We start from the raw sequence: 12,980 nt of genomic DNA, 5'->3' as shown, positions 1-12,980 counted from the left end.
ATTTTTTGATATTGAGATGTATGAGTTGTTTATATATTTTGGATATTAACCCCTTATTGAATATATGATTTGCAAATATCTCCTCCCATTCAGTAGGTTGCCTTTTCATTTTATTGATGGTTTCCTTCACTGTGCAAAAAGGTTTTGGTTTGATTAGGTCCCATTTATTTTTCTTTTGTTGTCCTTGCCTCAAAAGACAGATCCAAAAAAGTGTTGCTAAGACAAATGTCAGAGAGCATACTGCATTTGTTTTCTTCTAGGAGTTTTCTGGTTTCAGGTCTTACATGTAAGTCTTTAGTCCAAGAAAGTAGTCTGTTTCTTTCTTTTGCATGTAACTGTTGGGTTTTCCTAACACCATTTTTGAGGAGACTGTCATTTCCCCATTGTATATTCTTGCCTCCTTTGTCATGGATTACCTGACCATATAAGCAAGAGTTTATTTCTGGGCTCCCTATTCTGTTCCATTGATCTATGTGTCTGTTTTTGTGCCAGTACCATACTCTTTTGATTACTGTAGCTTTGTAGTGTAATTTGAAACAAAAAAGTGTGATACCTCCAGCTTTTTCCTTCTTCCTCAAGATTGCTTTGGCTATCCAGGGCCTTTTGTAGTTCTGTACAAATTTTAAGATTATTTGTTCTTGTTCTGTGAAAAACACCTTTGGTATTTTCATAAGGATTGCATTGAATCTGTAGATGGCTTTGTGTAGTATGGACAGTTTAACAATATTAATTCTTCCAGTCTATGAGCATGGTATATTTTTCCATTTATTTGTGTTGTCTTCAATTTATTTTATCAGTGTCTTATGGTTTTCAGAGAATAGGTCTTTCACCTCCCTTGTTAGAGTTATTCCTAGGTATTTTATTCTTTTTGATGCAATTGTAAATGGGATTATTTTATTAATTTCTCTTTCTGATAATTCATTATTAGTGGATAGAAATGCAGTACATTTCCATATATTAATTTAGTATCCTGCAAATTTATTTATTTATTATTTATTTATTTTTATGTTTTGGCTGCACTGCATGGCTTAAGGGATCTTAGTTCCTGACCAGGGATTGAACCCATGCCCTTGGCAGTGAAAGCATGGAGTCCTAACCACTGGACTGCCATGGAATTCCCTAGTGTCCTGAAATTTTATTGAATTATTCTAATTTTTTTTGATGGAGTATTCAGGGTTTTCTTTATACAGTATCATGTCATCTGCAGATAGTGACATTTTTACTTTTTCTTTTCTAATTTAGATGCCTTTTATTTCTTTTGCTTGTCTGATTGCTATGGCTAGGAGTTTTGATATTGTATTGAATAAAAGTGGTGATAGTTGGTATCATTGTCTTATTTTTGATCTTAGAGGAAAAGCGTTCAGCTTTTCACCACTGAGTATGAGGTTAGCTGTGGGTTTGGCATACATGGCCTTTATTGTGTGAGATATGCCCTCTATACCCACTATGTTGAGAGTTTTTATCATAAATGAATGTTGAATTTTGTCAAATGCTTTTTCTGCATCTATTGAAATGATCATATGATTTCTGTCTTCATTTTGTTAATGTGGTGTGTCATGTTGATTGATTTGCAGATATTGAACAATCCTTGGATCCCTGGAATAAATTCCATTTGATCATGGTGTATGATCCTTTTAATGTGTATTGAATTCAGTTTGCTAATATTTTGTTGAGGACTTTTGCATCTATGTTCATCAGGGATACTGGACTGTAATTTTCTTTTTTTGTAGTTGTCTGGTTTTAGTATCAGGGTAATGCTGGCCTCATAGAATGAGTTTGGAAGCATGTCTTCCTCTTCAATTTTTCAGAATACTTTGAGAAGAATAGGTATTAAGTCTTCTTTAAATGTTTGGTAGAATTCCCCTGTGAAGCCATCTGGTCCTGAACTTTGGTTTCTTGGGAAGTTTTTGATTACCAATTCAATTTTACTACTAGTAATAAGTCTGTTCAGATTTTCTATTTCTTCCTGATTCAGTCTTGGAAGATTGTATGTCTAGGAATTTATTTAGTCTAGGTTGTCCAATTTGTTGGCATATAATTTTCACAGTAGTCTCTTATGAGTCTTTGTATTTCTCTGGTATTGGTCATAAGTTCTTCCATTTCATTTCTGATTTTATTTATTTGGGTCTTCTCTCTTTTTTTCTTCATGATCTGGCTAAAGGTTTGTCAATTTTGTTTATCCTTTTAAAGAACCAGCTCTTAGTAAGTTTCATTGATCTTTTCAATTTTTTTTAAAGTCTCTATTTCATTTATTTTTGCTCTGGTCTTTTTTATTTCCTTCTTTATATTGACTTTGGACTTTATTTACTTTTCTTTTTCTAATTCCTTTAGATGGTAGGTTAGATTGTTTGAGATTTTTCTTGCTTCTTGAGGTAGCCCTGTATCACTATGAACTTCCCTCTTGGAATTGCTTTTACTGTGTCCCATAGATTTTGGAAAGTTGTGTTTACATTTTCATTTGTCTCAAGGTATTTTTTGATTTCCTCTTTGATTTCTTCATTCACGCATTGGTTGTTTACTAGCATGTTTTTAGCCACCAGTGTTTGTGGGGGTTTTCTTTTTTTTTTCAGTTTTCTTCTTATAGTTGATTTCTAGTTGATTGTGGTTGGAAAAAGATGTTTGATATGATTTCAATCTTCTCAAATTTATTGAGACTTTTGTTGTGGCCTAGTTTGTGGTCTATCCTGGAGAATGTTCCTTGTGTACTTGAGAAAAATGTGCATTCTTCAGATTTTGGTTAAAATGTTCTATACATATCTATTAAGTTCATCTCATCTAATGTGTCCTTTAAGGCCAATATTTTCTTATTGAGTTTTGGTCTAGATGATCTGTGCACTGATGTTATTGAGGTATTAAAGTCCCCTACTATTATTGTATTACTGTCAATTTCTTCCTTTATGTCTGTTAAAATTTGCTTTATATATTTAGCTGCTCCTATGTTGGGTACATAAATATTAATGAATGTTATATTCTCTTTTTGGATTGATACCTTTATCATTATGTAATGCTCTTCTTTGTCTCTTGTTATAGTCTTTGTTTTAAAGTCTATTCTGTCTGGTATGAGTATTGCTACTCCAGCATTCTTTTTGTTTCAATTTGCATGGAATGTGTTTTTCCATCCCTTCACTTTCAGTCTGTGTGTGTCTTTAAATCTGAAATGATTCTCTTGTAGGCAGCATATACATGGGACTTTAAAAAAAATCCATTCAGCTACCCTGCATCTTTTGATTATTCATACATATGTACTTATTGCCATTTTATTCATTGTTTCCTGGTTGTTTTTGTAGTTCTTCTCTCTTCCTTTCTTCTTCTCTTGGTTTTTTCCCTTGTGGTTTGATAATATTCTTTAGTTTTATGGGTTTTTTTTATGGGTTCCTTTCTCTTTATTTATTGTCTATATATTGTAGGGTTTTGGTTTGTAGTTATCATGAGACTCATGTATATCAATATCTATATCTATATCTATATATATGGCAGTTTATTTTAGGCTGATAGTTAAGTTTGAATGCACTCTAAAAGCACTACATTTTTACTTCCCACCACATTTTATGTTTTTGATGTTATAATTTACATCTTTTATTTTGTGTATCCCTTAACTACTTACTGTAGTTAGTTGAAATTTCTTATAAGTACTGCACACTAATCAATTGCACCACTGGAGCTACAATAGTTGAAATTTCTATTTTTGTCTTTTAACCTTCATACTAGTTTTTCAAGTGGCTGGTCCTCTGCCTTTACTATATATTTACCTTTACCAGCGAGATTTTTTTCTTTCATATATTTTCTTCTAGTTATGGCCTTTTCTTTTCTGCTTAAAGAAGACCATTAACATTTCTTGTAAGGCTGGTTTAGTGGTGATGAACTCCTTTAGTTTTTACATGTCTGGAAAAGTCTTTATCTCTCCTTCACTGTAAATGTTAACCTTTCTAGGTAGAGTATACTTGGTTCCAGATTTTTTCCTTTCAGAACTTTAAATATATCATGCGACTCCCTTCTGGCCTGTGAAATTTCTGCTGAAAAATTAGCTGATAGTCTTATGAGAGGTCCCCTGCATGTGACTTGTTGTTTTTCTCTTGCTGCCTTTAAAATTCTCTCTTTGACTTTTGCCATTTTAGTTAGGATGTGTATTGGTGTAGATTTCTTTGGGTTCATCTAGTTTGGGATTCTGTGTTTCTTGGACGTGAATATCTGTTTCCTTCTCCAGGTTAGGGAAGTTTTGAGCCATTATTTCTTCAAATAAGTTTTCTGTCCCTTTCTCTCTCTTTTCCCTTTCTGGGACCCCTAAAATGTGAATGCTAGTATGCTTGATGTTTGCCCAGAGGTCTCATAAACTATTCTCATTTTAAAAAATTCTTTTTTCAATTTTTGTTGTCCTGTTTGGGTGATTTCCACTCTTCTGTCTTTCAGATCACTGATCTGTTCTTCTGTATCATCTAATCTGCTGTTGATTGCCTCTAGAGTATTTTCTACTTCAGTTATTGTATTCTTCAGCTCTCATTGGTTCTTTCTTATATTTTCTAACTCTTTGCTGAAGTTCTCATAGTGTTCCTCCATTCTTCTCCTGAGTTTGGTGAGCCTCTTTATGGCCATAACTTTGAACTCTTTATTGGGTAAATTATTTATCTCCATTTAATTTTTTTCTGGGGCTTTATGTTTTTCTTTAATTTGGAGCATGTTCCTTTGTCTCCTCATTTCGTTTGACTTTCCGTCTTTGTTTCTACGAATTAGATGAAATAGCTACCTCTCTTGGTCTCTAAGGCATGGCCTTGTATAGGAATGTCCCCTGTGTGGACTGTATGTACCAGCTGGCTTTGGCAGGCTGGCTGGAGCTGAAATGGGTGTAGACCAGGGAGGTCCTGAGGTATGCTGTGCTGGGGCTACCTTGGTGGGATGGCTGGAGTTGGGATGAGCACAGGCAGAGGTGGACCCAGGGCACACCATGCCAGGGCCACCTTGAGAGGACAGCTGTAGCTGGTGTGGGCCAGGGACCTTGGGTTCAGTGGGTCAGCCCTGGCTGGCTGGCTAGAGCACCTGGACCATATTCCCACTCATGCCATCGAGGTGGAGGGCAAATGCAAAAATGAGCTGTGCAGCATCTTTCACCTGGAGAGAGTTCCATCAGTTCCCTGCCCATTTGACATATGTGCTAGGGTTAGTAAATGGATTTCCTTCACATCTAGTCTAGGTGTTCTTTAAACTGCTGGGGGTTTTGTTTGTTTGTTTGTTTTTTGCTTCAGCACAGGGTGGGCAAGTTTGCACACAGGTCCCTGAGAGATATCCCTCCATACTGCAGGTCGCCATATTGGGAGTGGGGTTTCCATCAATACTGTGTCTCTGTCTCTACTACTCATATCTATGGGTCCTTCTATTGTTGTGTGTGTGTGTGTGTGTGTGTGTGTGTGTGTGTTTAGAAGCTGTTCAGTCAGCCCTCATTTCTTTAGGAGGAATTGCTCTATATATTGGTAAAGCTTTGGTCTGTCTATAGGAGCAGGTGAGTTCAGAGTCTTCCTACACCACCATCTTGGACCCCAAGTAGCCACATTCACCTGTGTATCCTCAGTGTTCAGTACAGAGCCTGGAACATAGTAAGCTCAATAAATGTGTCCCTTTAAAACCCAAAGGTATGGTCCTATGAGAGCAGATCTTATGGTGGGGATGTTTTATGAATAACAGCCATTCCTAGAGAGGACCCTTCCCTAGGGTTCATCTCTGGGCTCTTTAGCTCTTTCTGTGATTCTGGGTGAGCCACCCACTACTCAGCCTGGGCTTTCTCCATAAATTTGGGGAGGGCTGACCCGCTGACTCTGTGTGGATCTTTCTGGAGGAGCCAGCATTGCTGGATCAGATTTTAGCTTTCGGAGGTTTGTGGACCAAGTCTGAAAGATGGTTGTCAGAAGGATCACCCTGAATGTCTCTCTTGGGCTACCTGGAGCCCCTTGTCCAGGCCTGCAGACTTGGAGGCTGCTGGGGGCTGGGTCACAGCTATAAGGAGCTCTTTCCATGAGGCTCCCCTGGCTCCTCCCTGGCTCTCTCAAAGTTTATGGAACAGGGTGGAGGGAACACCAAGGTAATGACACTGCCACCCCAAACCTAAGAATCATGCCTATACATGGGAAAAGGAGCCATTCTGGCCTTCTCCCCAGGAAGCATCAAATCTATCATCAGTCCCGCCCACTCTAGCTCTGTTGCAGCTGGAAAGCCTCCCTGTGAACTTCCACTGGTATGAGCTGGGCCCTCCCTGAATCTCCTGTGTTCCCTAACACCTTGCTGCTGCCAGCAGTGCCCAGCTTGGCAGCACTCGCTGCTGCCCACGAGCCTGAGGCTCTCTTCCATCCCTGCTTCCCTTCCCACTTTCTAGCTGCCCCACTGTCTCCAGGGGTACGTTTCCACGGGGAAGGGCTGGACAGCGTGGTGATCAGGGAAAAGAGACACAGGGAGATTGATCTCTGCCTGTGGCTGCCATAAAACTACATTCTTACTTTGGCTACTATGTACTTTTGCTCACCAGCTCTGGCTACTCCCCACACAGCAACTTAGTGGAACATGCAAATACTGTCCCCCAGGGTGGCCCCGGGGTATCTTGCATCTCCAAGTCTGAAAGCTTTCTTCTCTCAGGAAGCCCATTGGGAAGAGCCCTCTCCCTCTTCTCTCTTCTTTATCAGGACTCTTGGTCTGGTGGTTTTGAGGCCTCCTGCCCTTGGACACCATAGCCCATTGGTCGACAAGTCCTGTGGCGTCCATCATCGCTGTTCACTGGCTGTGTCCTGTCCTCCCCATGCCCATCACCACTGATTTCCCTCATCAGTTCACACCTGGACTCTTGCTGTGAATTCCTAGCAGGGCCTCCTCTCTCCTCCTTCCCCGTCCTCTACATTCAGGTATGTTCTCCAGTGTAAGTCTATTCATGTATTCATTCTTTGATTTCTTCTTTCAACAGATGTACATCAAACTCCAGCTCTGTGTACTATTCCAGTACTGGGGGTATGGCCATGAGCAAGACAGACAGGTCTCCAGTGTCCTTGGGCAGCTCTGTCCTATGGCCTCCAGGGGGTTTCCAGGACCCCTGGGGTGAGGGGCACACCCCTCAATTTGGTGTTAGGAGCACCTCAGTATCAGCCCCAGACTATTTTGTAACCCCTTGATTTCCACCTCTTGCCTGTGCACTCAGCTCCTGCCTTGCCAGACCACTCTGCATTCTCCAAATACACCTTGCAATTTCTTTGTTCTGGAATGCCCTCCTTTGCCTTCTCCATCTGCTTCATAGCCCACAGCTCCAAAGTAACAGCTTTGGCATCCTGCACTGTGCCGCTTGTGTGGTTGGTGCTTCCTAAAATGTATGGAGTCAAATGGGGTCCCTCGATTAGGAAAACCAAAAGAGACCCTTTATTTGCAAAACTGAGCAGAGAGACCTTGATTTCAACCTTCTCAAACCACCTGAAGTTCTGGAGTAAACGCTTCACCTCCTTTGTCCGTGCTTTATTCTCAGTAGGATTCTGTTTCCCAGAGATTGTCTTGGTAAGTCCGGCATATGTGTTTGAAGCTTGTTAGAAGCTGACTCTGCGACATCCCAAAACCTCACAAAGGATTGAAAGTCCATGTTGTTAAAAGTATGAGATGAAAGTCCGTAATTAAAAAAAAAAATTGTGATACCTCCTCCACCTACTAATTCCAATGAAAAACATAGAGAAAATAATATCAAAAACTATTATTGAAAGATAGGAACCAAAAAAATTAAAAGTGAGGGAAGAAGAAAAAAATATTGGAAATGACCCGTTGGCTGGGAAACTTCACCGGCTGATCTCAGATGCCCAAGGTTAAATACCAGCTCCGCCTCACTGGTGCTTGTCCTTGGGCCTGTTACTTACCCTTTATAGTTATTCCGAGAATCAAATGAGACAATTCATGTAAACCGGCTTAGAACAGTGCCCATGTGGTGAGTGCTCAGTCAACGTTGGTGAGACACAAGCCAAGCGCTTCATAGCAGCTTGGGCTCCCTATTCACTACACGTCCGCAATCCCCTATCTGCCATCTGACGTCCAAAGGCTCTGAAAGCCCAAGGCCTTTCTATTTGTTTGCAAGAAACTAATTTGGTGGCGAAACCTGAGCTGAGCTGATGCTGACGTGCTCATAGTGTTTATGTATTTACTAAATGTAAATGTTCGGTTCACACATACAGTTCTCTGCAGAACTATCAGGCTGCTAGACCACGAGGTGCCAGCCCACACCTCCAGGGGGAATCACATTGTATAAATCAGCTGCACTCTAGTATCTCTCAAAACTCTAGACATTCTCAGTTCTGAAATGCATCTGTTCCAGGGGTTTCTGATATGGAATTCCAGATCTGTTTTAGGAGTTTCTTGAGAAGAAATAAATTCCTTAAATTTTGAGATGAATTTATCATAGTCTTTGAATAAGGGAGTCTTGCGTAATATGATAATCGATAACATTCATTCACCCAACAAACGTTTATAGCAGTTTAAGAATATGCAGATGCATCTTTTTTTCAATCACTATCAAGTTTCTCCAAACTCCTGTGATAGCAAATGGTGAAACTGTGTATTGGTCTCTGAGGAAGTGAAGTCTCTGCCTTGTTTCGTCACCTTTTAAAAGTTATCTAAAAAGCTATAGTTGAAAAATCTAGCTCTTCCTTAAAATCTAGATCCTTACCACAACTGAAGATCGTCTGGCTAGATTTGGCTCAAATGTTCTTGCAGCACCATGACTGAATAAAGGGGTTACCAACCATCAATATTGAAAGTGGCATGATTGGAGTAATTACAGAATAAGCATCATCTCCCTCCTTGGGCTTCTGTTTCCGCCTACAAAATGGGGATGACAATAGCAACGTTTATTGAGCACTTGCTAGGTGCTGGGCAAAGTTCCAAATGTTTTACACATTATTTTATTAACACATTTAATTCTCACAACAACCTTATGTTATAATAGCCCCATTTTACAGATGAGGAAACAGAGGCAGAGAGAGGTTAAATAACTAGCCCAAGGTTATCCAGCTAGCAAATGGTGGGTCTGAGATTTGAACCTGGGCAGTCTGGCTCTAGAGCACAGATTCTAATAATCGTAGTTCCTCCTCCTCCTGTCTCCCTTTTCTTTTTCTTGACTGCTGAAATGCTAATTACTAATCAGTCTAATTCATTCCTTTAAACAGCCCCACTATTTCATTAGTTTAACTGGGAAGTAATGTGGTTTAGTTGCCTTTTCTTTCTGCTCTTCATCTGTGCTTTCATCCGTCCATCCATCCATTTGCTTATCCATCTGTCCATCCATTTATCCATCCATCCGTCCGTCCATCCATCCAACCATCCATCCATCCATCCATCAAGATCAGTGCAATGTAAATAGTTACAGGGATACTACTCACCAGCTGTTAGCTTCTAACCTATTTGAACACCAGTTCATTCACCAGGATAAAATGACATTATAATATCTTCAGACCGCTTGTGAGTATTACGTGAGCTGTTTTATGTCTAATGTCTAGCCTGGAGTTCATATTACTCTATGTAGTTGTAAGAGATATAATTACATTGAAAAATTTCTACAACTGGTAGAACTGAAGATTCACTAGTGCTCCCACCTTCATGTTTATTCTCAAACAGTTATGTTTTAGTTTTAAAAAAATCTAATCATGCTGCACCCAGGGAGAAGATAATCCTCCCAGTATTGAACTGATTAAGGAGCCAATGTCCACCTTGGCCACCCATTCCCCTCCTGTGACGGTGGGAGCATGTGCCACAGCAGGGCCAGCATTTAGAAATTTCTAGTCTCCTGTGACTCTGATCCTGGATATGCTTTGGCAGTGGAAGAAGACAGTCTTTTGCCAGACAGAACTTGGCACTCAGGTTCCTGCCATCTGGGTTGTGAATGCTGTGTGTGTGTGTGTGTCTTTGTGTGTGTATGTGTGTGTGTGTGTTCCCATAGGCAGACTCTCTGACCAAATGTCAAAAGGTCTCAAACCAAGGGCAGGAGAGTCCTTGATTAGTTGTCTCCCTAACCATACCCCGTTCCTGCCACTTCCTGCAAGTTAAATGTAGAACAGATTACAGTCCAAAGGAAGTTGAATTTTTATACATGTATTGCCTTACATATATTATCCAAGTAATAAGCTTTTAAAAGACAGTCCATATTATATAATAATCATTAATAATAAAACAATGACACAAACCAAAACATAAGACAAACCAAGCAACCACAGGCTCAAGCTGTCTGCTCCAGGCACCTCGCTGGTGCCCTAGGAAGGAGGCTGACATTTCTGGGTCGGCCTCTGCAGTCAGGGAACAGGAGGGGATGCAATGAACTGCAGTGTTGGTCAAGGGTCCAGGATGCTCGTGTTGGGGACCACCAGAGAGCAGCCCACAGCCAAGGCTGAGCTGAAAGACTGTCCAGCTTTCACAGAAAGCCATGAAAGCCATACCCACGGGAGGGGTGGGAAGGAGGGGCTCAAGTTTGGAACACTGTTGGGGAAGTTCAAGGCCCTTCCAAGGACTCAGGGGCAGGGGTCTCCCCAGATTTTGTGTGGAGCCCATGTTAGAACATCTGGACTATTAACTCAGCTGGAGGGGAGCAACCTGTTGCTTCTGGGATCAAAGAAGCAGAGAGCACACCCCAGGAATAAAAAGGCATGTGCCTACTCTTATGAACAGCAAGGCTCATGAAACCATTTGACCTTGAAAGTATAGCTGTAGGAGGAACTTGCAACTACTGAACAAGCACTTGCTCGTTACCCAGGCCCCCTGCTCAAACCTAAAGATCTCATGATTCACTCATTCAACAGATGAGTCCTTACCTGTGGCGGGTGCTGCAGATACAGCAGTGCACCGACAGAATCAGTAACCCTGTCCTCACTGAGTCTACCTCCTGGTGGGGTGACCCAGCTCATAAGTAAGTAAAATGTGTGGCATCTTGGCTGGAGATAGGTGTCTGGAGAAAAACAAGGGACAGGAAAGGAATGTTGGGGGAAAGGCTGTACAGTTTTGAATGGAGTGGCAAATAAAGGCCTCACTGAGAAGCTGATATTAAACTGAAGATTGGAAGGAGGTGAGGGAATGAGCCTTTTGGATGTGTGGAAAATGAATGGATCAGGCAGACGGAATGGCAGGTGCAAAGGCCGTGCGGCGGGGAGGCCAGTAGGGCCAGAGCAGGGGGTACAAAAGGGAGACTGGTTGGAGATGATATGGAGAGAGGGGAGGATCACACAGGACCTCGTGGGTCACTTCAGAGCCTCTGTTTTATTTTTTTATATGTTTGTTTGTATTTCTTTATTTAATTATTTATTTTTGGCTGCGTTGGGTCTTCGTTGCTGCGCGCGGGCTTTCTCTAGTTGCAGCAAGCGGGGGCTACTCTGTTGTGTTGTGTGGGCTTCTCATTGCGGTGGCTTCCCTTTGTTGCAGAGCACGGGCTCTAGGCGTGCGGGCTTCAGTAGTTGTGGCATGCGGGCTCAGTGGTTGTGGCTCACAGGCTCTAGAGTGCAGGCTCAGTAGTTTTGGCGCACAGGCTTAGTTGCTCCCTGGCATGTGGGATCTTCCTGGACCAGGGCTTGAACCTGTGTTCCCTGCATTGGCAGGCGGGTTCTTAGCTGCTGCACCACCAGGGAAGTCCAGAGTCTTTGTTTTTATCTTGATGAGAGATGGGAAGCTGTTGGACCATTTCTAGCAGAGAAGTGACCTAGGGTTTTACAAGGTCACTTTCCCTGAGAAGAGAGACTGAAATAGTGTTTGGCCCCAGCTATGGGAGTGTGGAGAGATGGTTCCCTGGTGTAGGAGAGGATGCCTTCAAGTCATATCTGAGCCTGGACGATAGGATGGGCTACTAGCATTAGGTACCTGGGCAGGGAGGTCAGGTGAGGAGATGGCAAGATAAACTCACAAACACACTGTGACAAAGAGAAAGAAAGAAAACTGCAGTGTGCATGAAACAATTTCATCTATGGAAAATTGCACATGTATGTATGCAAGAAGTGTGAAAACTGTTCATCAAAAGCAGGCAGTGGTAACGTCTGAGTGGCAAGCGATCCTGACTTTATTCCCCAACACATTTACGCGCTGTTTAAATTTTTTTTACAATAAGCAGGTATTATTTATATAACCAAGAAGAAAATCCAGTAGAGCTATTTTCATCGTGGAAGAATAAAAGAGAATCAGTGTGATTACTGGAGGTTCTGTGGTTTGTTCTGTTAGTACATTTTATGACTCAGGCCCTCAAAAACAGGCTGTAACTAATTGAATGGGGACAGTGACGATTTCTTCTTCAATTGATCACATGGCTAAATGCACATCGGAACCTGCAGTTGCTTTGCCCCAGGAGCATTCATGCCCGTCTGTTCCGGGTTCGGGCATTTCCTCCCTGTGCTGCAAGTTAACTAACAGCCCATCTGCATCATCCCAAGTTCATTACTGTGGAGAGGTGCAATGCTACGTAAGGGGAATGAACCGGAGATTTAGGGCCGAAATTTACCAGGTGCCTGATGGAAAGCAAAGAAGCAATAAGGAAGGAATAAACACCACTGAGAAAAATTCTGGGCCTCAGAGCAACACTTGGCCCCTTGCCCCCAGCCCCTTTCAAGGAAAAAGTATGAAGGTCTTCAAAAAGCAGAGTGAGGTGGAGAGGGGGATAGACAAGGCCTACCCCTGTCTGAGCCCTGCTCCCTGCAGAATCACCATGCAAGCATAATTAACCCCCCAACGAGCTGAGGGGCTGGCCTTTAGCAAGCAGGGATTTCATGAAAATTTAAAGACTGGAGCTGAGGCAGGCACTGCATGTTGTCTTCACCGTGGCTTGGGCATCTTTGAAAACCCGAAGTCTCAGCATTGCCTGCGGAGGCCCGTGTGACGTCTGCATGGGTTTCCTGGATCCCGGAGCCATGGGGGCCCCATTCCCTGGGGACTCTGCACAGGGAAAGGAGGCCAGAGCCCGAATGTGAGGTTTCCGGGGTTCCTCTTCTGATACCTGTGGGCGGGTTACAGGT

This window comes from Lipotes vexillifer, unplaced genomic scaffold, assembly GCF_000442215.2.
Source record: "Lipotes vexillifer unplaced genomic scaffold, Lipotes_vexillifer_v1.1 scaffold76, whole genome shotgun sequence".
NCBI classification, from domain to species: Eukaryota; Metazoa; Chordata; class Mammalia; order Artiodactyla; family Lipotidae; genus Lipotes; species Lipotes vexillifer.
The sequence above is the reverse complement of the archived record's forward strand: the minus strand, read 5'-3'. Positions refer to the sequence as shown.